The sequence below is a fragment of the Pleurodeles waltl genome, chromosome 6 (assembly GCF_031143425.1).
Source record: "Pleurodeles waltl isolate 20211129_DDA chromosome 6, aPleWal1.hap1.20221129, whole genome shotgun sequence".
NCBI lineage: Eukaryota > Metazoa > Chordata > Amphibia > Caudata > Salamandridae > Pleurodeles > Pleurodeles waltl.
In genome coordinates, this window is record NC_090445.1 from 1,348,663,562 (window position 1) to 1,348,686,790 (window position 23,229).

Sequence of the window (23,229 nt, forward strand, 5' to 3'; positions counted from 1 at the left end):
TATTGACTTCCCTTTTACCCTTCTACAACATTTAGACAAAGTTGTAATATAAGATAACTAGACATATCTTCTAAAAGTCTTTTTTAAAGTTTGATTATAAGTTATGTATTTTCCTTGCCTAAAGGCACATCTATGATTTTAAGGATGACATTTAACGCCTGGTAGATATCTTAAGCTTAAAAAAAACAAGCTGTGCAAAACACAATAGTTTTCAATACAGTTATTAGAATGGGTTGAGTAAAGTGAGGGAGTTTAGGAATATGCACCACACAGAAGCAGGTATTTCTAAACGCAAGGACTGCATTTGTTTTAGATGGAGTGAACCTATTTGGTGGATTAATCTTTTGGGCTAGCGTTGGAAATTAGTAACTTGTTGCAAGGTAAAATGCCTATCCTTCAATATATTTGCTCTGCATCAATTTACAGTAGTGCTAGTTTAAGACTTTCTCTAACAGAGGTTTACCTTTATCCAAGATGCATTAATCAAAAAAAACTTTCTTGCAATTCAAATTTAGTATTTAGGGTGTATGCCACTCTGTAAACGTTTGATCATTATTCATGAGGTCAGAGGCATGAATCAAGATGAACATAACTAATATTGCCTCTATCCTCTAAATGTAATTGTTGATTATCCTGCAGTTTTCTTTACATGTATTATGTTTTAACACATGTCCTGAGCCTAATGTATTATTACAAAAATGGGATAATACATTGGTACCACTTGTCACTGTTGGAGTCATGTCTCCTTAAAGCCAATATCGAAAATTTAAGACCACAATTATTTTCGATGATGCTTAGGATGACCAGAGACATTCCACATTTTCAGGGTACTAATCCTCTGCAATAATGAGCAACATCTAAACTATTGTACATACGTGAACATAATGTGGATATCCCGAAGATCGTGCAAGTTTCCCTTCTACAGCAATCTAATGTAAACACTCCAGTGACTGGCAATTCATGCTCTTGGCAGATCTAACTTTGCAGCCTTTATTGCTTCATTTCTCCTTTAGATAGAAACCACAGTGATATTTGTTCCATTGCTGCTCGGTCTAATTGATTCATTAGAAAATGTGCTAATTGAAAACAGGAGTTGCACAAAGGTTGTTGGCTTTGCCAGATAATAAAGTCCACTAATTCCGACTAGGCACTGAAATTTCCATTGATCTACATTCTACAGCTTTAGTTGCATGGATGTGTGGGTCATTAAGACATTAAGAAATTAAATAGTGCAAGCTCCTATTTAATAGCATTGCCAGTAACACAGAAAACTATTGTCTCTTTAGTTCTTCTCACTCCATACAGGGTTTTGGTAATTTCTCAGCAAACAAATATTCACCTCAGAACTTGCGTGGCAAACTCTTACTGAGCCTGCGGGTCTTATTTCTCAATAGTTTGAATCTGATTTATTATTTTAAATGATTATTTTGAGTTCCCCATCATTATTTTAAATCAGCACAAAGTGAAGTAGCTCGCCTGACATCTTGACCTAGCATCTTGACACATTCATTTCATTGATTTCTTTATTCACTATTGTCTTTCATAGTTCAAAAGATCTTTGGATTACCTATGAGGCCTGGCACGCTTCGAAATCCTTACATTAATTTACGGTTATATAGTCCTTGGCTTCAATCAATTTTGGCTTTTAGGGAATACCAACTGCCAAATAGTGTAATCCACTGACTGATTAAGTTGTTTTGTCACATTCCTGTGCAACATAATCCACTATAATACACTTGCCCTTTAGACTTGAACCCCACATCCATAAATAAATATAGTTGCAATAACTCAGAAGGTAATGCAGGAATTGATTTGTTTCTTTTCTTACGTGCTGTCACATCTCTAAGAAGTGTACATTTCACAAATCCTAACTCACCAATCCCCCATGAGTGGCCTGATCCTTCTCAAAATTTTGCAATGCATTTAATTCACAACTGGGGTGAGATGATGCAGAACTAAACCTTTCTCTAGCACTTCTATTCCCTATTTTAAACATTCCAATTTAACTGCTTTAAGACCTCTAAATTGGTGGCAAAGATGCCTAAAGATGTGTCTCCACAGTAACATGCACCATCCTGCCCATGGTAGATAGGGCATAATTGACAAAACAATGAAAGTGGAGTACTAGTCTTAACAATATGCAGAACTAAATATATCTATGAATCATATCAAGTGTCAGAAACTACACCTTGGTTCAATGCCCGAAGAACTTACTCTAGAAATGCACAGATCGTATTTACATGAGAAAATGAGAATGCACTGATAGCATTGTCTATTTAGGTCAACTCCCACAGCACCCTCAATACACCATATTATTACCCTCACCATCTTACAGGTTTAATTTGTGAATATATTGTTCAAAATTTCTCTGAAGTGTGGAAAGGCACATCGACATCAAGTAGCAGTAATGAGGTGAGGCAGCAGCTTCCCTTGGGTTGCATTCGGTACCCCTAGAATTGTCCTTGCTACCTCTGGTCTTAGGGATCAGGAAAACAGCAGCAGGAACAGAAAGAATGTACATTATGTTTTGAAAGCCAATTTTAGGCCCATAATTATATATTTTTTTGGCGCTGCATTTGCGCCACTTTATGACGCAAAAATGGAGCAAACGTACAAAATACAATTGTATTTTGCAAGTTTGTGCCACTTTTGCGTCAAAAAATTATGCAAATGCAGCACTAAAAAGTATAAATATGAGCCTTAATATTTGTAGTTTCTTCTCCTTGCCTTTTCCCTAGCCCGATGTAATCAATGTGATGGCTTTTGGAGGGAAAAGGATGGGACAAGTGATCAAACCTGGCATGTCCTTGAGAATCATAGGGGGTGTATGGCACCAATACTAGCCCTGCTGTTATTGTGGTAAATAGAGTTGATGGAAAGGGATGGTCTTAAAGTAAATTAAATTAAGAAATATGCAGCAGTAGTTTGCAAAGCAGTGTGTGTCTGCTTCTAAGCACTCATGCAAAGGCTTGGTTGTGGATGGTTTGGTTTAATCATATATTTCTGGGTAATACTGATAATATTTGATATAACATTTGTATGAGTCTTCATAATTGACTATTTTAAAAGTATTAAGGTGCTTGGCCTATTCTTTAAACTCAGCAGAGTATTACTTGAAACTGTGTGTGTTTGTGTGTGTCTAAATAATAGTCTGCACGCCCATAGGCAGATTTCTTGGTACCCCCTATGAATAACTGATATGCTACATTAGGTTGCAGGGAATTATCCACATCTAAGTGCTTATGCATTTTTAATCGTCATTCCAAATAGTAGCCGGAAATGCTGACTTCAGCCTAACCTAAGGTCATTATGGCTTTAAGTGCCTCAACTCTTCACAGTTATTAGGTGGATGTACCTTTCATTGAAAGCAGCCGGAGAAGGGGAACCCCTGTTCATAGACCATTATTAAACCTACTTCAGGTTGTGTCTGTAATATATAAATCAATGTCTCCTTCATTGGTTATTGTTAGAAATGGGGTCTCTGGTTGACAGTCAGGTTACCCCCTGTTCAAGCAAGGACCCTCACTCTAGTTAGGATAAAAGAGAATCACCCTCAGCTAACCCCTGCTTACCCCCTTGGTAGCTTGGCAGAGCAGTAGGCTTAACCTCAGAGTGCTGGGCGTAAAGTATTTGTACCAACACACACAGTAACTTAATGAAAACACTACAAAATGACACAACACCAGTTTAGAAAAATAGGAAATATTTATCTAGACAAAACAAGACCAAAACGACAAAAATCCAACATACACAAGTCAAGTTATGATTTTTTAAAGGTTTAAAATAAAAAGAGTCTTTAGGTAGTTGTAACACCACACTAGCGCTGCTAGCGTGAAAATGTACCTGGTTTGCGTCAAAAATAACCCCGCACGGGTGGTGTGCGTCGAAAGTAACCCTGCACGGCTGTGTGCTTCGAAAACAACTCGGCACGGCGGTGCGTGTTGAAAAAGCCAGCCACACGACGATCCGAAAGTCCCGCGGCGCAGGGTGCGATCTCTCAGCCTCCGTCAGCGATGCTGCGCGTCGTTTCTCCTGCTCCGGGCGTCGGATTCGGTTGCGTTTCCTGCGGCGTCGTTTCTCAGCTGCGGAACCGGCGTCGCGTCGTTTTCTCAGCCGCGATCGGATTCGCGTCGATCTTTTCTCCGCACGGCGCTCGGTGCGTGTATTTTTGTCCTTAGGCTGCCAGCCTCTCCTTTCAGGGTCCCAGGAACTGGAAGGGCACCACAGAGCAGAGTAGGGGTCTCTCCAGAGACTCCAGGTGCTGGCAGGAAGAAGTCTTTGCTATCCCTGAGACTTCAACAACAGGAGGCAAGCTCTACATCAAGCCCTTGGAGATTTCTTCTTCAAGATGGAAGGCACACAAAGTCCAGTCTTTGCCCTCTTACTCTGGCAGAAGCAGCACTGCAGGAAAGCTCCACAAAGCACAGTCACAGGCAGGGCAGCACGTTTTCCTCAGCTATCAGCTCTTCTCCAGGCAGAGGTTCCTCTTGGTTCCAGAAGTGTTTCTAAAGTTTGTAAGTTTGGGTGCCCTTCTTATACCCATTTTAGTCTTTGAAGTCACCTTTCTTCAAAGGGGACTCACACCTTCTTGTGAAATCCTGCCTTGCCCAGGCAAGGCCTCAGACACACACCAGGGGGCTGGAGACAGCATTGTCAGAGGCAGGCACAGTCCTTTCAGATGAGAGTGACCACTCCACCCCTCCCTCCTAGCAGAGATAGCTAATCAGGAAATGCAGATCACACCCCAGCTCCCTTTGTGTCACTGTCTGGTGTGGGGTGAAAAACAACCCAACTGTCAAACTGACCCAGACAGGGAATCCACAAACAAGGCAGAGTCACAGAATGGTTTAAGCAAGAAAATGCTCACTTTCTAAAAGTGGCATTTCCACACGCACAATCTTAAAATCAACTTTACTAAAAGATGTATTTTTAAATTGTGAGTTCAGGGATCCCAAACTCCACATGTCCATCTACTCTCTAGGGGAATCTACACTTTAATCATATTTAAAGGTAGCCCCCATATTATCCTATGAGAGAGAGACAGACCTTGCAACAGTGAAAACGAAATTGGCAGTATTTTCACTGTCAGGACATATAAACCACATTACTATATGTCCTACCTCATCCATACACTGCACCCTGCCCTTGGGGCTACCTAGGGCCTACCTTAGGGGTGCCTTACATGTAAGGAAAGGGAAGGTTTAGGCCTGGCAAGTGGGTACACTTGCCAAGTCGAATTTACAGTGTAAAAATACACATACAGACACTGCAGTGGCAGGTCTGAGACATGATTACAGAGCTACTTATGTGGGTGGCACAACCAGTGCTGCAGGCCCACTAGTAGTATTTGATTTACAGGCCCTGGCACCTCTAGTGCACCTTACTAGGGACTTACTAGTAACTCAAATATGCCAATCATGGATGAACCACTTACATACAATTTAAACAGGAGAGCATATGCACTTTAGCACTGGTTAGCAGTGGTAAAGTGCTCAGAGTTGAAAAGCCAACAGCAACAGGTCCGAAAAAAATAGGAGGCAGGAGGCAAAAAAGACTGGGGATGACCCTGCATAAGCAAAAGTCCAACAGTTATCTTCTTACTCAAGCAAAAAAAATAAAAAAAATAAAAAAGAAATATATGATTAAATAAATGAAAGTTGTTTTATGAAACTGTAAATGGAAGAGAACTGGGATAACGTCATACCAGGAAAGCAGTATCGCAGCTGGGTAGTTTGAGCACCCGCTGCAGATTTGTAACTACATTGATAAGGTTAAATCCTGGCAGAGTCTACTAATCCTTTCATGTCTTCAAGATGGATAAAATGAATACCACTGTGCTGCTTTCAAAAAAGAGATATAATTTAAGTACCAGGGTAGAAGTCCATTATTTTTTTCTTCATATATTTTAATACTTAAAACTGGAAATAAGTTGAATTTCAGACATCAAATTATTTATGCTAAATAGTGACATTACAAAGATACTGCATCAGTGGTTATTAACCATCTGAGTTCTGTGCACATCACCAAATCACTACTGGAAGCTGGGATACCAGTGTGTGCAATTTCTATGATTTGAAACAATACACAAAATATCGAAACAAGTATACATCAAATGAATACAAGTACTGTGAACTTTTATTTCAGTTCATAAATATACCAATCCAAATTTGAATTTTAACAGGAAAATTGAAACTTTTCAAAATGTAGTTTTATTTCTATAAGACAAATCCATATTCTAGACTCTAGTGTATCATGTCTTTTTTGCTGCTAACGCATGCTCTTTTTTTCATTTTTGTTCATACTAAATCCTTTTTGCTGTACCTGCGCTGCTCCAATGAATCAAGCTTTGCTAAGTAACTAATTGGTCCACTAATCTCAGGTTAAGAATCATTGTTCTACATTATACAATAGAAACTGACTCTGCTTGTTCAGATATGGCCAGGCTGTTGCCGATGTCCCTTTGGAAACACCACCCTCAAAACACCCTACCACCTAAAACACTCCCTGCAACATTGACAAAACCATCAAAACAAGTGAAGCTGTGTTAGAGATCGAGACACCCAGCTTTATTTATTTACACATATATACAAAGCACAACATTAATTCAATTTATGCACAGTAACCCACAGTTTTGCATCTTTGTTTACAGAGATTAAGTCCTAGCCTTTAAAAAGACGCTAGTACACAGGAGTTTCCTATCAATAGCTAAAATTGTTCCTGTGCGTGCTTCACAATCCTGTCTCTATTAGTGTGATCATGACTGGTAGCAGAGTCCCTTCCTCCTAGAATCCATTATCCAGTAAATGTGGACATGGGTGGGTCCCTCCTTATAGGCTGACCCCACCCACCGACCTCCCCAATTCCGGTATTCCTGTGTAAGGGGCTTGTCTGCCCATTAGGATACCTGCCTTGGGCACCTCTACACCCAACTACCTTCCCCCTTAGGCTTGTGCTAGTTTACACTCACTGCGCCTGGTGGATTATTGCCAGGTAAGGCCCGCATGTCAGTGACCACCCCCAAGCCCCCATGCACTCCTGGAACCTCTTGACAAGGTGCCAGCACCTCCTGGAGGATCCTTTGACCCCGCTGTCACTTTGGCCTTAAAGCATGCCTTACATGGACCCAACTATCTCACCAATCATGACCTCACCTGCCACAGGCATATTCACCTACTATCTGCCACCCCCTCACCATGGAACAGATGATGTACTATCCAGGTAACAAATATTCAAGAAACAGTTTGTTATCTACCTTAGACAAATGGACACCATTCTACAAGAACAAATGCTCACCTTTGATACAACCATGAGCTATAGATGACGACCTAGCTGACCTGAGCAACTTACAAATCGTATTGTTCGACCACTCTACTCTGAAGAGATAGACCTCCTCTTGTGACCTGCACATGTCCCAGAGAGTAGACATGATAGCAGCCAGCTGAACCGTGTCAGTGGGGTGCCCAGCATCTGGCTTAGCCCCCTCAAAATGCTGCCAGCCTTTCTTTGTCCCATCTGTGTGTCCCAGCATCTTCACACAGAACAATATCTCAGTAATGTGATGCCTGGCATTTAAGACTTCTCTTCCCTCCCTCTTCAGTGACCCAAGCAGTGTGAAAACTGATGCTGGAGTAAACCAGTCCTTCCCTCTGACATGCCCTATAAGCTTTCACTGTGCTTTGAATACCTCCTCATGGGCAAGCCTCATCCTGGGCGCTAAACTGGCTGCCATGTGGTCTGGTAAATGGGGCACCAAGCCACCCACAGTCGCTCCAGAAATGTTATGGGGATCATACTATCACATACTGCTTGCAAAATTGCTCCGACCAGACCGTGAGGGCCATTAGAATGGGGAAGAGTTAAAAAAGCCCATGTTGGACACCACACTAGATTCCTCCCACTCATTTGGCCATCGCTGAGCATGTCACTTTGGACCGAGAATGGTGCAGAAACCTTAACTGCCTGCTAGTTCCATAAACAAACCTATCTCCGCATTAGCCCTGGCAGGGCTAGCCTATACCACTGTCCCACTGAAATCCCTCATAAATGCCCCCCACATCCTCATATCCTGGCGAACCTCTGACAATATCCTAGTATGGTGGAGTTTTGCTTTCAGGCCAGACATGGCTTACACAATTGATAGGGAAAATGGGTAGATCATGGGGGTGATGTGAAGAGCGAAATTCCACTGCCAAACCACTATCTGTAACTGGTGCAGAGTCACCTTAGTTGCCCCTGGGTATTTCTTCAGGGCCTGGGGAAAAGTATTAACTTTCTCCCTGTCAAGCTCACATTCACCTGCCACTGAGTCCGACTCAATCCCAAAGAAATTAAATAGTTGTGGCTAGCCCCCAGTTCTTACCCTATGACAGGGGGCACTCCAAACATCCCCATCAGCTTCTGAAAGGACTGTAACATCCTTGCATACTCCCCTTACTGGGAGGGCTCTAAAACAAGAAGTCATCCAAATAATGCAACACCCATTGATGCACAGACCTCTTTCTAAAGATCCATTCTAGGAACATGATGAATGTTTCAAAATATGCACAGGAACATGCATTTGTCAAAGTGAAAGGAGACCTTAATCTGAAAACCAAGAAGATTAAAGTCTTCCAGGTGCACAGGAAGCAGCCAGAAACCAGATTCAATATCCAATTTTGGTAGCCACGTTCCAGGCCCCATGTCCTGCAGCAGATTGCCTGATCAAGAGAGGCTTACCTGATGGAGCATAACGTCCTATTAATTACATCATTCACCGACTGTCCCTTGGGTGCAGAAAGGTTGTGTATCAACCTTTACTCCCTCGGTTCTTTCTTAGGGACCACCCCCTGGGAGGACCATACAAAATTCTCAAATAGGACATTTTGTCTCAGGGTGGGATGGCAAGCCAAAGAAAGAACAGCAATGGGTAAACTTTCATGTCCCAGGGAGTCTGATGCAGGATCTTTTGTTGAAATCCCAAAAAGCTTCCCCCACCCCAGGCTGGTGCTTATCCCTGCATTAAAGTACTGACTATGGGTGATGTCTAGGCACCGTGGCTTCATAAAGTATAACCAGGTGTTTACCTCTATCTGATCTCATGCTAGTGTATGCCTAGTGGCCTTAATTCTATGAAGCTGCTTATCGCGGTCCCTCCAGGCCATGCTACCAAACTCATCATACACACAGACTATCCTGTTCTGGTAGCAAGCCAATTGTCCACCCATGTTCAGGAAACACTCCACTATGATAGCTTGGAAAATTGTGAATCCTTTCAACCAATTCATCAGTGTCTCCCCTACCCTTTTTTTGTAGGGCCAATGGCTGCAATCCCTAGAATGGGAATACTCCTTCCACCACTTGCCCTCTTCTCTTTCAGACCTATCCACAATCAATTCACACCTGTCAACATAACTCCCCTTCCAAATGTGTCTGCCCAACTGGTCATGCTCAGAGCAAACATCTTCCAGCCCAATGCTTAGCAATGATGCACCATACCTGTAACTGCTGTCTCTTAAGCCGGGGGTGGAGCCCCTGCTGGAACCATTTGGGGCACACAGCTTACCACTGATGTACCACTACTTGTCGTCACTTGTGTTACCTGTGCTCACTTACCAAAGTGTGATGGTCCTCTGGTCCCTATTCCAGGAGAAAAGTCTGCCTGAGCATGCGCTCCCGGTCATCCCAAACCATGAAGATATGGAACAAACCTCCTGGCCCTCTCAATGCTGTCACCCTCAGCCACACCGGCCAAAGCACCACTCATCATGGGAGAAGACAACATCCCTACCTTAGATAGCCAAGGCAGGACACTTGCTACATTAGCCATCAGATGAGGTTAAGTAACTTTTCCCAGGGGTAGTAACCCCAATCTCCATGTAACTGATCTCATTCTGGACAATGCTATCCCTCACTGCTGGCACCATTACTTCTGAAATCCCTCCCTTGTGCGCCCACATTGGCAGTGTTGGCCACTGGCCAAGTCTGAGAGGGGATACCTGGAGTCTCACTTCCCTCCCTAGGGTGTCCCTGACTTCTACTCCACTTCTTAATTTGGGGAAACCTGACCCTGGGTGCAACTCCCAGTTATCAGGCCTCTGTGCCAGAGCCACTGCTTCATTAGCTTGGCCCCAAGACGCCTGCAGGCACAAAGGGCCCAAAATCTCATCCATGGCATCCATCCTGTGCAACAATGCCTCCAAATCAACCTCTGCCCTTGCACACTTAGAATCCTTTTTTGCACCACATGGCATTTTTCTCCTGGTTCTAAACACAGACCAAAGGTGAAAACTGCCCACTAAACATCTGCCATGGGCTGTGGCACTAAAATTACTCTATGGACGAAACACCCGGGGCCAAACAGAGCCTGCACAATAGTATCCGCCCAACTATAAGTAACAACCTGGCCACACAAACTCCGCTGGCAGTAGGGCAACTGTACTGAAACTAGACCAAAATCAATCCCAAACACCAAGCTCAATTCCTACAAATTGTACCAGACCATCAGCAACAAAAACAGGTCCCTTAGTGCACATAGGTAGGGATGCTACAACCCTAGAAAAGCATTTACAAAACACTGTTCCCAAAATATACCTCAGTATCCAACATGCATTTCCCATATGTCCAACATGCCCTGCAGTAGAAGAAACATTATGCCACCTTGGCCCCACACTAAGGCCCATATTTATACTTCTTTAGCGCTGCATTTGCGTCATTTTATGACGCAAAAGCAGCGCAAACTTACAAAATACAATTGTATTTTGTACGTTTGCTCCAGTTTTGCATCAAAAAGTGGCGCAAATGCGGCGCTAAAAAAGTATAAATACAGGCCTAAATTGCTAGCACCAATGCAAGATGCATCCAATCCCTAAGCTTGAGGTACAAAGGCTACCAACCAAACAAGTCTTTTCCTGCAACAACTGTCCCCAGCCCCCTTGAGCCACCTCACCTCTGCAGCCCCAGCACACCACCATAGCAGCCACTGAGTGCAATGCACCTAAAGTCGAGTGAAATACTCTTGAGCTCCTGCGGCTACCTGAGGCACCAACTGGGAGCTGCGGCTGCAGACTTCGCAGTGGAGTGCGCCTTGTAGAACCTGCAGAGGAAACACAAAAAGAATCACAAAGAAAAAAAAACCAGGTGAGTTTAGGGGCAGCGAGTGGTTCTGAGCTATGACCATCTTGTCAGGCATGGAACGGGAAAAGAGACTCGCTTTCCACCTTGCGTCACCTTTTATGGGAGGGGCTTCACCACAGCTGCAATGACCCCAGAAGCATTTGAGTGATTCTGGGATCTCACCTGCACCAAACAATCCTGCTGTACCTTAAACATGGGCCACAGTGGCTTGTGCCATGCCCCAGGGTCGGTCCACGGCTAGCCACGATATGTTAGGCTTCCCCGCATATGAAGAATCTCCACAATTAATGTGGTACACTGTCAATAGTTTGCAATGCTATAGTTCTGTCACAAGAAATCGGGTCCATATTTACTGAAGGCTGTGTGGCCGCTCACACAACACAATACAATTAAGTGCAGCACAGGTGGGCTTTTAAAACAAAAAGTAAAACAACACTATCCATTGCATTGTGTTGCATTACTCAAGGGACCACATAAATCTGTGAGGCCAAGATTCTCTTCTAGAGCATTGATTTGTTCACATTATGCTCCATAAAAGATTGCTGCTTGTTTACATTAGAAACAGATTTACTTCTTCTTCATAACAAACTATGTAATCTTAACATTGCAAGATTATGAAATTGATGCCTGTGGATAACAACAGGGCTGGCATACTTTGAATTAGAACACTGGAGTGTTGGGACCATTGTGACTGCGGGTTGCAAATGCTGAGCCAGTCCTGCTGCCATGTAAAATTTCAGTGTCCTAAAAACAATCTGCAGCTCACTATCTTCTGACTCTCCTGAAAAAGTCAGAAGCTCTGCATGGAAAAATGAGTGCAGAGGCTGTCCCCCCACTGGTGCAAACCCAACTGTCACTTATGCAGTCATGATGGAGCCACAGAAAGATGGAGGGGTATGTTGCAACAGCCAAGCTCTCCAAGGAGGGAGAAGTTGGAACAGCCTGCCTCTTCTTACCTTGCCACGTACAGTAACAAAGTCATTTTCCAAAAAGAGAGGGTGATGAGAGCTGTGAAGATCCCCCCTTCTTCCTTGGCTTGAAAATTGTGTCCTTTGGGCCTGAGACACTACGTTGTAGTAGGTAGCTGTGAGAGTAACTGAACTAACAGAAGCAGCTCAGAAAAAGGGAGAAGAAGCTCCATAGGGTGGCCTGGATTTGTAACCCACCTGTGTCTCATTTGATACATTTGAGATAACTAGGATTATCTATCTTCTTTCATGTGGTTGAATGTTTCTTATAGCTCGCTGAAGCGGGAAATGTGGCCAATCAAAAAGCAGCACCAATAATTAATATTGGTCCTTGCCTTTGGCTTGGGCCAACAATGCTGAAGTGGCCATTTAATGGATGGTACACCACCAGAGATGTGGTATAACAGAGATGTGGTATAAGGGTACACAAAATAGAGCTTGAGGTTTTTATTATGGTTGCAAGTTTAGTAGGAGGCTAGCAGCATTTCCTTGTTCAGCTAATAGAAATTGGCAATACTTCTCACCCAATCTACTATATTTAAATGAAACACTGACTGCATTCACTTTATTATGACAATAACAGAACTTCTTAATATGACTGCATACCTTTAATAATTAATTGTTGGCTTCATTGTTGGCTTCTATCAGCAAATATTATAATTAAGAACATTTAATATCACATGGAGATAGAAATAGGCATCCTAATAAATCACTATGTTAGCCACAGACATAATTGCAATGATATGATTCCATGAAGTAGTTTAAGCAACATGGTCAATTTCAGAACAATCATCCATTTCTTTATAATTATTCTTGCTATAAAGAGCAGCATGGTATGATATTGGAAGGAAATAGCTTGGCAAAAATATATCTTAGATCGTCTAATATATTTCCAAATATTTATTCAAACTGGGTTTAAAATACTTATTGAGTTCCACCAAGCGGGAACATGGCAAAAGAATTGTTAATATATTGAACCAGCTAGTATGCAATTGGGGAACGAGTTCCATCGGGCAAAGATAGCAGTAAAGGAGAAAAGCAGAGCAAATGTAAGAGAGAACCAACAAATAAAGGGTCTCTTTTCAAAGAAGTTAGAAATTAATCAGAAAAGGGTACGGAGTAGATAAGGATAGACATTTTACAAGCAAAACTATGTAGTCTTTTTCATGTGTTAACTTTAATGAAAAGTTTGTACCTCGAACAAAGTATTTTTAAATTATGTCCTTTAAATTCACACAATGCATTCCTGTAAGTTTGAAAGCTCAGATGGGCCCATTGTTTTTTACCTGTAGGAAGAACATTTCTCTTGTAGTTTAAAAATGTGGGGCATCATCTGCAGCCCTAGGGCCGCCTCTCCTTGGCCACTTGTCCCACTCTTCTATTTTTCCTTTTACTTTTCTCCACTCTGCCCATACATTTTCTTCCACCATCCTTTCCTTTTCTGTCTTTTTCCTCCCCACCCCATTTTTCCTGTCTTCCCTCCCATTCACTCCCCCTTCTTCTTTTGTTGCTTCTGCCCTTCTTCTACTCCCCTCCAGGTCTATGGATTTCCAACCTGTACCCTCCCTTTTCTTCCTCTTTGTCACTGGCCAGCCTACCTTCTATTGATTACTTGAGGCCGTTGCGTCACTGCTAGACAATATCCCAATTGTGTTCCTATTGTGCCCACGTGTGTCCTGTTTTAGCGGGTTGCAGCAGTTTTGTACTGTATGCTATACTCTGCACCCTATTTTGTTTTTCTTTCTGAAAAAAAAAAAACAAATAAAGAATTGAGAATCAATTTAAAAGCTATAGCCCAGCTGCAAGGGGCTGGCCAGTGCAATATGGGTTGGTGTGCGTTGGCCCCAGCCCCCTCCTCCGAACCCTGACCCCTCCCTCAAGCAAAGCTTATACTGATCTGCTCCCGCTCAATTCTCCAGTGCTGCCCTTACCACGCAGCCCACTCTGCAGGGCCATGTTCACCTACCCACACTCTACATAGCCCCAATCCCTTGCAGTGGTCCTAATGCTGCAATCCCACCACCTAATGATAATTGTGAGAGGGACAGTCAACCTATTAACCATTTCTTACTCTATAAAGGTTCTGGTAAGAAATATCCTTGACCAGAAAATTGGAATGGCGAAGTGGTTTAATTTTTTACCACACCTTGCATAATTACTTAAAATTACAAAACTTTATATTTTTTCCAATAGGCAAACTTTTCTGATTTTTCCTACCTGCTCAAGCCAAAAAAAGTGCCCTCCTTTACTGTTCTGAATCACCTATGAGCTAGAGTTTAACCTAATCTTCAGCATCCCACTCCCTTGCACTAAGTGATTAGCAGACCCATTTGCTCATCATTTCCAGTGGCCAAACAGAGACCTTAGAACAACCTACTTTTTTCTGGAAGGAGGATGCTGTGTGAGTGAAATGCTTTATGACTGATATACCATAAACCCAAAATATATAATACAGGCTTCTTAGCAAATTGGCATATGTATATATGTATGTTGAATACCATGGTTGGAAAATGTCAAACTACTTGCCCTATTTCGTTTTGGATCATCTCTCCTTTTGCACCCAACAAAGAACCTTGCAATGACTACATAATGACACTTGCCAAACCTTAAATGAATTAATATATAAAACAAATAGCTACTGGATAAATTATGCTATTACACCACCAGCAAATAAATCATCTATATGTCATACAAATGAGGTAATACTTGCTTTATGCTAAGGAGGATGCCTTAAAGGGTTTTCAAGGTCCTTTGGCAGTGGAACATCCTTCATCATTCAAGGGGTAGTAACATGAGAAGGTCGACGTAAATTGAATGTCATGATGCACCAGGCTGTGACACTTGCATCAGCCCTGACAGAATCAGAGACCTGAGGTATGAAAGAGTTTTTCCCATTCTGTATCTATAGAAAAATTGCTTTAGTAAATATGGGCTCCGTTCGGCTACATTAGTGAAGACACAATTTTCTTTGCAGGAGGCTGGCTGGTTGTTCTTCTGAAAGAATATTCAAAATTAAAGCACAGCTTCTCTTTCTTTTTGAATCATTGCAGCTGAGCTTCATGTTGTCAATGTGATGTAATGCATTTTACTTGATCTAAATTAACCTTCAAAATATCATAGCTCTGAAAGACTTGCGATGTTTCCGGGCTTTGTGAAAATAGTGGCCTTCTCTGTTCTCAGTCGCCTGGCTTGCTGAGGCCGTACTGTTGGCCGCATACAACATGGTTGTTTATTTGTGTACATGATGTATGTTTATGGATGTATCATTATTAATTGATTTTCGGGAAAAGCGCTATTTCACAACAGGTTAGAGCTGTTCACAGCAAAGTGACCCAGGTTCATACTTTGCTTTCTGAAAATTGTGACATAATATTTATGCATTTGTTAGTTATGTAAAGCATTACGTTGAATTTCAGTTTCTTCCAAGCGGTAGAGGGGTTGAAGGAAAAGGTGAGTGTCCGAATCTGATATTCTTTGATAGTAACCCCGTGTTAATGCATACATGGGCCTCATCAAGAAAATCTGGGTGTAGCGCAAACATGTCACGCTGTTTTTGTCATAGTTAATACAGATATCGTGCCATGTGCAGCTTTCTCGTGCTGGGCAAGGTAGGCCTGTACCAACAGACTCCCACTGGGTTATTTCACACCACAATCCTGGCCATGGCACATGAAACCTGGCCTTATTGGGAAGAAGAGCTAGAAAATAGGCCAAGTTGCATAGACGAAATTGTTAAGGCATGGCCTTCAAAAGATGTCCGCCTTAGGGTCTTCAGAATAATTATGGTGGGACTTAAACAAGTAAACAATTGCGCTACAAACTTATGTTCCAACCTGTAGTAACGAAGCACTGTTGCATAATTGTTTGCAGCGGGATATGTGGTCAACAGGATTTTTTCCTTTGAGCAATGGGTTTCGTTTAAACGTTAAAAGTCTTGGTATATTTGGACAGTCGGTCATCATATTTTGGAGACTGGTTATAGATGACTAGAAGTGCTATTGGTCATGCAGTGAGAGGTTTACAGGGCAGATAATTCAAAAGTAAACCCTGACTCCGTGTCTAAATATGTGTGCGTTATTTTTGCGCCAAATCAATAATGTTGAATGCATTAATACAACAAATAATGGCAGTTATAAGTGTCCCTATAAAAATGGGGAAAAAACGTTGATTTTTGCATTTCTAAATATTTACTGGAACTTTAATCATTCTGTAAGTACATTTTGGCACATTTGACTTAGGGAAATTTATTGGCGGTAAAATCGGGTTGTTGAAAATAATCAAGGAACTCATAATTCTGACGCCTGTGCAAATAGGGGTTTGCACACTCTCTAGGTAGGCTGAATACGCATGATTTGCAAGCCCTTGCATGTGTGAAGTGAATGTTAATATAGGCCTCTAGGGACCAAAGACTCAGTACTTCAGTTTCAGGATGCGAGTGTGCTGTCAGCATTGGTTTTCGGCATTCGGTTGTGGGTGAAGATACATATTAAGGCAGCAAAGGAATTGTAAGTGCCTTACCATGAACAATCTGTGCCTGTGAACATTTGATCTTTGTGCTCATGGAGCTGCATTTCTTTGTTTTATACAACTAATGACAAGTTTAGGCTCCTTTGTTGAGATTAGCAAACAGGAGAATGTTATATTTTCAACAATATGTAAACACTTCATAAAGTTGTGCGGAACGGAGACTCTAGCAATACTCACATTTTACAATAATTCAAATCAGTGCTTGTTTTTGATGTTATTTTCATCATTAAAAGTTAAAAGCCACCTAATGTAATCTGTACAGAGGGCGTTTGCACAAAGTGATGATTAGGGATATAAATCATAGCAATACAGTTGCATATATGGCAACGGAGGTGTACAAATGAGTCTTTACAGTGGTGCTGTTGCTCCGAAGTTATAATTTTATTAACTCCTTAAAGAAGAGACTTGAATTGCAGAAGACATTCGGTCACGGAAAAGCATCTTTAGGCACCGACAATGAGTTGCGTGGTATGGGGGAGTAAAAACTTGCACCCAGGAGAAATGTTCCTTTAAATTAAAACCCCCGCCAGTAGCTTGCAATTACAGGTTCTTTCCAATGAATGGGGAATAACCATACGGACCCAATCTTTCTGTGTCAAAATGTGCAGGTATCCCCTCTTCCATCAGGACATACGCTCTAATTTTCCACCTTCAGTGAGTAAGTCATATTTGGGTGCAGAGGAGGTAAAATAATAGAAATAATTGGGAGTAATGTCCCTGTTCAATGAGGATCAATACATCCATCTACCATGTTCTTTGAGCAAGTCAGGATTGGGTGCAGAGGATGTAAGGGAATAGTGGAATTGGGAAGAAAGTTGAATGGCAAAGACTAAGGGCTAGGAGGAGGTAATGTTCTGTGCTACCCATATATAGCAGAAGGAGAGTTGGGTGGGGCGTGGGGCCCAATTTGCTTGTGATTTTATCAGCTGGATTTACTAGCTGGTAAAATTAAGCTAGTGTTCAAGCACCAAACAAGTGCTGGTTCAGCAGTGGCGGCTGGCAAATGCAAATGAGGGGGGTGGTGGGAGTGGGGAAGCACACATACAAATGCACACTCACACCCATGCATTCACATGCAGACACACCCACACACACTCATTCACAACACTCACTTACAAAAACACATGCATTCATACATACACACATGCACCAAATAGTCAATAAAATAAAACAACACTGACCTGCTGCAGATCTCGGGAACAGAAGCCTTGGTGGTGTCAGAAGGATTGGGTCATCTGCCTCCCAGGTCAGCCAATGAGAGGAGACGGCAGTCCCTACCTCGTCACAGAGTATGATGGGGTCAGAGGGAATGCAGAGCCCACCCATTCTGTGACGAGTTATCAGTGATAGTCCCTTTGCCCTGGGCATGACAGGGTTTAAACCTGAAGTGCCCAGGTACAAGGCTATCAATGACACTGTCCCTTGTCAGGAGGGGGAGGAACTTGAGGAGCTTTGCTGAGCTGAGGAGGTCATGCCTGCAGGAGATGTGACCTCCTCAGCCCATCATAGTTCAGATTATGCAGCCAGAAGCCTGCACATTTAGTGCATGTCTCACTCCTGGCTGCCTGAACTGAAAATAGAGTGTCTGTGAGGCTGACCTTCACTCAGCCTGACAGACACTCTTTGTGTCCAAAAGATATGGGGGTGTTTCACCTATTGTGATTGGGTGGAGCAGTATCCAAACCGAGGACCCCGCTTTGTCTGACTCATGATCACTCCTTGGTGGTTCAAAGTAAATTAAAAGCAATGGCTATGCAGAGAATGCTATATCACAGTGAGTGGTGATATTTGCAGTTTAGGTCAGCACAGAGACTACTATATGAATGTATGCCAGTTTTTAGAGAAGCATACATGTTGCACATATATTTACAAGTAATGCAGCTCTGTGATGGATTTTGATTGGATATTTAGCATGCAGCATTTTAGCATGATACTTTGTAATGTGTTGTTCGTTAAGGATGATTAAGTTTGACTTTGATTCAGTGGGTGAGCCACATGACATTAAAACATGCAATAACTCATTAGTGCACCATGGAGGCATTTATATCTGTGCCTGGATGGATGCAGCGCCCAAATATGGGAAGTAATAGAGCATATTAATTAAAGATGCTATAACCTATACTACTTCTTGGCATTTATGGTAGGAACATATGATTACCATTACCCAATCGAATGGCTTCACGACTTACTTCAGCTTGAAAGCCAATTCATAATTATTTACTACTTCCGTTGTTACCCATTAATATCATATTTTAATGTTATATTCTAGGAAGCCATCATAATGGTACAGAGTAATGGCTTTGCTGCAATTTAAAAACACTTTAGAATTCTGTAATCTTAGTATAATTCTTTTCCTCTGCATTATTATGTCAAAAGATATCTAGCTCTTAGTTAGAATTGCCTGCAAACACCCTGCGAACACTCAAATCACTTCGCTGGAGATAATTTGCAAAGGGGACGTAAAACTAACTGTGTAGCTAATTCATCATTGTGTATGTAGGCACACAGGACAATGTCACCCTAGTCTTGCTATTTGTATAGGGCGACCGTAGCCAAAAGGCAGCGAAGCACTGTGCAGGGTGGAAGGCAGATGTGCAATCAGTAAGTGAATCTTAGAAGGGATGGTGGTTTCTGAGGAGGAAAGGTGTTGACTGTTACTGTATCATGATGTTCGTACACACACAGACACACACACACACACACACACACACACACACACAAACACACACATATATATATAGGGACGTTATAGTTAGTTAAAAGCATAAATACAAGTCCTAGCTATAACATCATTTTAACCTCTGGTTTTTCTTGTGAATTTCTACGGTCTCTCCCCAAGAATTTCCATAAAGAAGCTGATATGATAAGATGCCAAAGTTGTAAGCAAAATTAAAAAAAAGAATATATAGATATTTGTACGTATGGATATGGTGAAAGGTGCTTGGACAAATTGATGTGTGTGCAATGTGCAGTGCCTGTTTTATTTTCTCTGCTGCCTCCTGGTGATCAGGACAATTAGAGCAGAGGCACGGGCCCCATCTGGCCAGTTTCTCAAAACGCCAGTGCTTCTGATTACTGGCTGTGCTCGGCTTTGCTTCTAAAGGCTGAAATGAAGAACATTTTCTTTTTTGTAGAGGGTAAGCGTCACATCTATGCAAAATAGAGGTTTTTGCCAATAAGGATTCCATAAACCTCATGACTATTGTAAACATCGCATACAATAAGGATGTATGCATCTGGTATAAACATTTTGTGTTCACGTTTGCCTCTTCATCTAACAAAAAACAAATGTAATATGATTTTCTCTTTGCACTTGACTCCTATAAGTATCCTTTTCTGACTTTGTGCGTTGTTGATGCAAATGCTGTAATGTGCAGTAAATTACTGAGTGGGTGTCGTTTAGCTCTGTATCATTTATTTGATGATAAATTGCACTGGGATGGTGGAGTTATTTTGTACAGTTGGAGGCACTGCATCAGATTTGATTGAACTTTTATACCTCACTCTCCCTAAAGTTCAGCTAGTGGGCGTCTGCATGCATTGGGAGGCACTAAACAACTGAGAAGTGGAAAAAAAATCAAACATACCCCAGCAAAACCCAATTTTCTAGTCATTCACTCGCGCTTTATAATAGAACGTGTGTCAGTTTAGTGTGCAAAGAGTCCAAAACATTTAATACCGTTACTGTTTATTTTTCAGTGTACTGGTGTACTTCTATTAAGTGCCGTGGCATAATGATAAATGATGCCACCTCCCACCACACAAAGTGCCAAGCGCCGAGTCTCCAATATCTCACAAATATTAATTTCCCTTGGGCTGAATGCCCCCCCCGAAGGAATGGGGATTCCCCTTGAGAGTTGTTCCTCCTGCACCGCAGGGGCTGTTGCGGCCTGTGTTACACCCCTGATTAAGTGAAACTCAGGAATGCCTGTGGGGCCCTCATGGAGTTAGGTGGAATTTCATGTGGCGATTCCCAGTGACCAGAATTTCTGTCACCAGACAGAACCTCTGCATGAAATTACAACTGTTACAAGCTAAACCCGTTGGAAAAGGTAATAAATATAAAGACATGGAATTACCATTTGGAATGCCACATGATATTCCCTATTCCGTGGTGTTTATCGCACACATTTATCATCTGATCTGCGCAGGCCTTAAATATGTGTGGGGGTGTCTTTATGGGGCATGGAGAATTGGGGAGGAAAGGGAATGGAACATTCTGATAGGGGAACCATAGAATAATTCTCTATTGCCAGAGAAAAAAAGTCGCCAGAAACCCAGGGTCAAACCTTGTCTGATTTTGCACCCAAAGTATCCTGTGATTTTACTTGCTGGAATAACTGGCCATTAAAATTTGATCTCGTGTTCCCACACCTTGAAAAAATGGGTGCAGAAACCGTAGTCCAATCATGATCAAGCGGAGTGGTATCCTCTACCTGGCTCATAATTAGGCCCAAGTTGTTGTTATCATCATGGTATCACTTTTAGAATTGCAGTTCCTCATCCTCCAAGCAAACCTTTGCTTGTCTGGTATTTCTACAAAGAACAAAGGATTTCATTGTCCAATTACACTAACGGTATATTCTGAAAATGTTTATGGAGTAAATCAGGAGCACTGCTTTCGGAAAAGCCTCTAGTGCTCAACTCCTGCCACTGGGCCCTCTCTTCTTTATAAGGTCAAAAACATGTAGATCAATGTTCACTGTATTAATTTTAGCAGTTATTATATGAGTATTACTTGACATGCTCCTTTCGTTCCTTTTGTTTATAGAGGCGTTGAACCAAACTGCATTTATGGGAGATTGATTGCCATGAAGATCAGTCAGTGTGATAAGGGCTCAAATCTGAGGGGTTGAGGCATAGGGGCCAGGGCAAAATTAGGAAAAGTTCCTGTGGCTTTTCTTTGCTTTCATTCAACAGCCGTACTCGTCTGAACCCAAAAGAAACTTTGACTACATTTTCCCAATCCTGAGAGACCCACACTGTTTAATTGTCTAAGCAATGTATTGAAATGTTTTAATGATTTTATGGGTGTATAGTAAAAATATATTTATGAGTATCACATCTTTTTATTTGTATGGTGTATTGGTTTTGATTAACTATTCACTTGAATAAAATAAGCTGAAACCTGAAACTTATCTAAGCAATGATAGGCTTTAAGTTGCCTGCCCTGAGTACAAGGATATACAATAGGAAAACCCACCTGTCTTGCCATACCTACTGGCTACACCTCAAGGACATCAACTATTCACTATTTGCTAAGACCCAATAAATAAAAAATAAATAACATCTATGAATCAGTCCTTCTTCATAGTAGTTACCAACCAATTTAACTCCCTTCTCGCACAGCTGATAATAAAACACCCTCTCTTTTCTTTCAGAAACTATTACAAATTCATCATTTCGACATGTACCTAAAACATGAGACTTCTCAATGCCTCTTGGTCAAGAACCCAAACCGCCTTATATTTAAAAGGCTAATATTACACTTCTATATATTTACACTCCCATGTATCTTATAAACATTTTATGTCCCACTGCCTCCAATCTCCAACCATCTTTTTATGGTGTGTGTCTGTTTGCAGTGTTTCTCTAGTTTGGTTCCAGGTACCCTTGTGTGTAGAAAATGCTGAAACCTAATACAAAATAATTAAATAAATGGCTTATACTAGGGGAGTTAGGTTTCTGAACTTACGTTCCATAAGCAATGAAAGGACACACTATACATGTTATTCTTTTGGAGTTTTTATGACATTCGTGAATACTACCTACCTTTTGTACATGCTCAGCATTTGACAACGCATTAGTTATTACTGTTCCAGATTTAGGATCTAATATCACGTTGCACAGTACTGGTGGGGTGATAAATCTGCATGCAAAGTTTGCATTACGTAGCCAGTACTATGCAAATAGATTTGAACCCCAGGAATGGGGAATTACAATGAAGAACTGGATATATCAGTCATAAAACCACACTGAATCCAGTTCTACTACGGTATTGTGCACATTTACCACCTGCTCTCAGCAAGTGGTACATGTATGTTGTGGCCCTTGTATGGGATGGGAGTGAAGTTAGGTGACAGTAGGAAGTAGGGATGGGAGGCTACATTCTGACTGGGGGCATCACTGTGTGATCCCTCCTGCCTAGAAAAAGAAAAATGACTGGAGAATTAGTTTCAGTGTTCCAATACCTGGGAATACTAGGTTTGTGAATGCCAACCCAACCAGAATCATCAGGAGTGGAATTATGTAATGTATTTTCACCCAGACTGACTTGTAATCAGAGCCTTAGCTAAGCTTGGAGAATATGATAGGAAAATAATTCACAAAATCACTCTCCTTATAAGTTTAATGGACTCATGGAGCCAAAATGAAATCTGGTAAATTAACTTAGAACTTTAAAAATTACCCTTTGTACATTAATGGTGCAACTACATATACATTTTAGGGTTAAAAGATTTAAAGGTCAAGTTGTGCCAAAGTCAGCAATGTATAGCTTTTTTATGCACATATTTTGCATTAAAACACATGACAGTATTTCACTTAAATTAGTGCTTGCTACCTATAAGAATTGCTAGATGAATTGCCTGAAAAAAATAGAAGAGTATAAAATGACTTCCTC

At 41.6% G+C, this 23,229-nt stretch overlaps 1 protein-coding gene across 2 annotated transcripts in view; it reads left to right on the plus strand.

The window, feature by feature from the left end:
* NRG3 (neuregulin 3) overlaps positions 1–23,229 on the plus strand; it is a 1,859,719-nt gene that overhangs the window by 613,228 nt on the left and 1,223,262 nt on the right. The gene's annotated exons all lie outside the window — the stretch shown is intronic.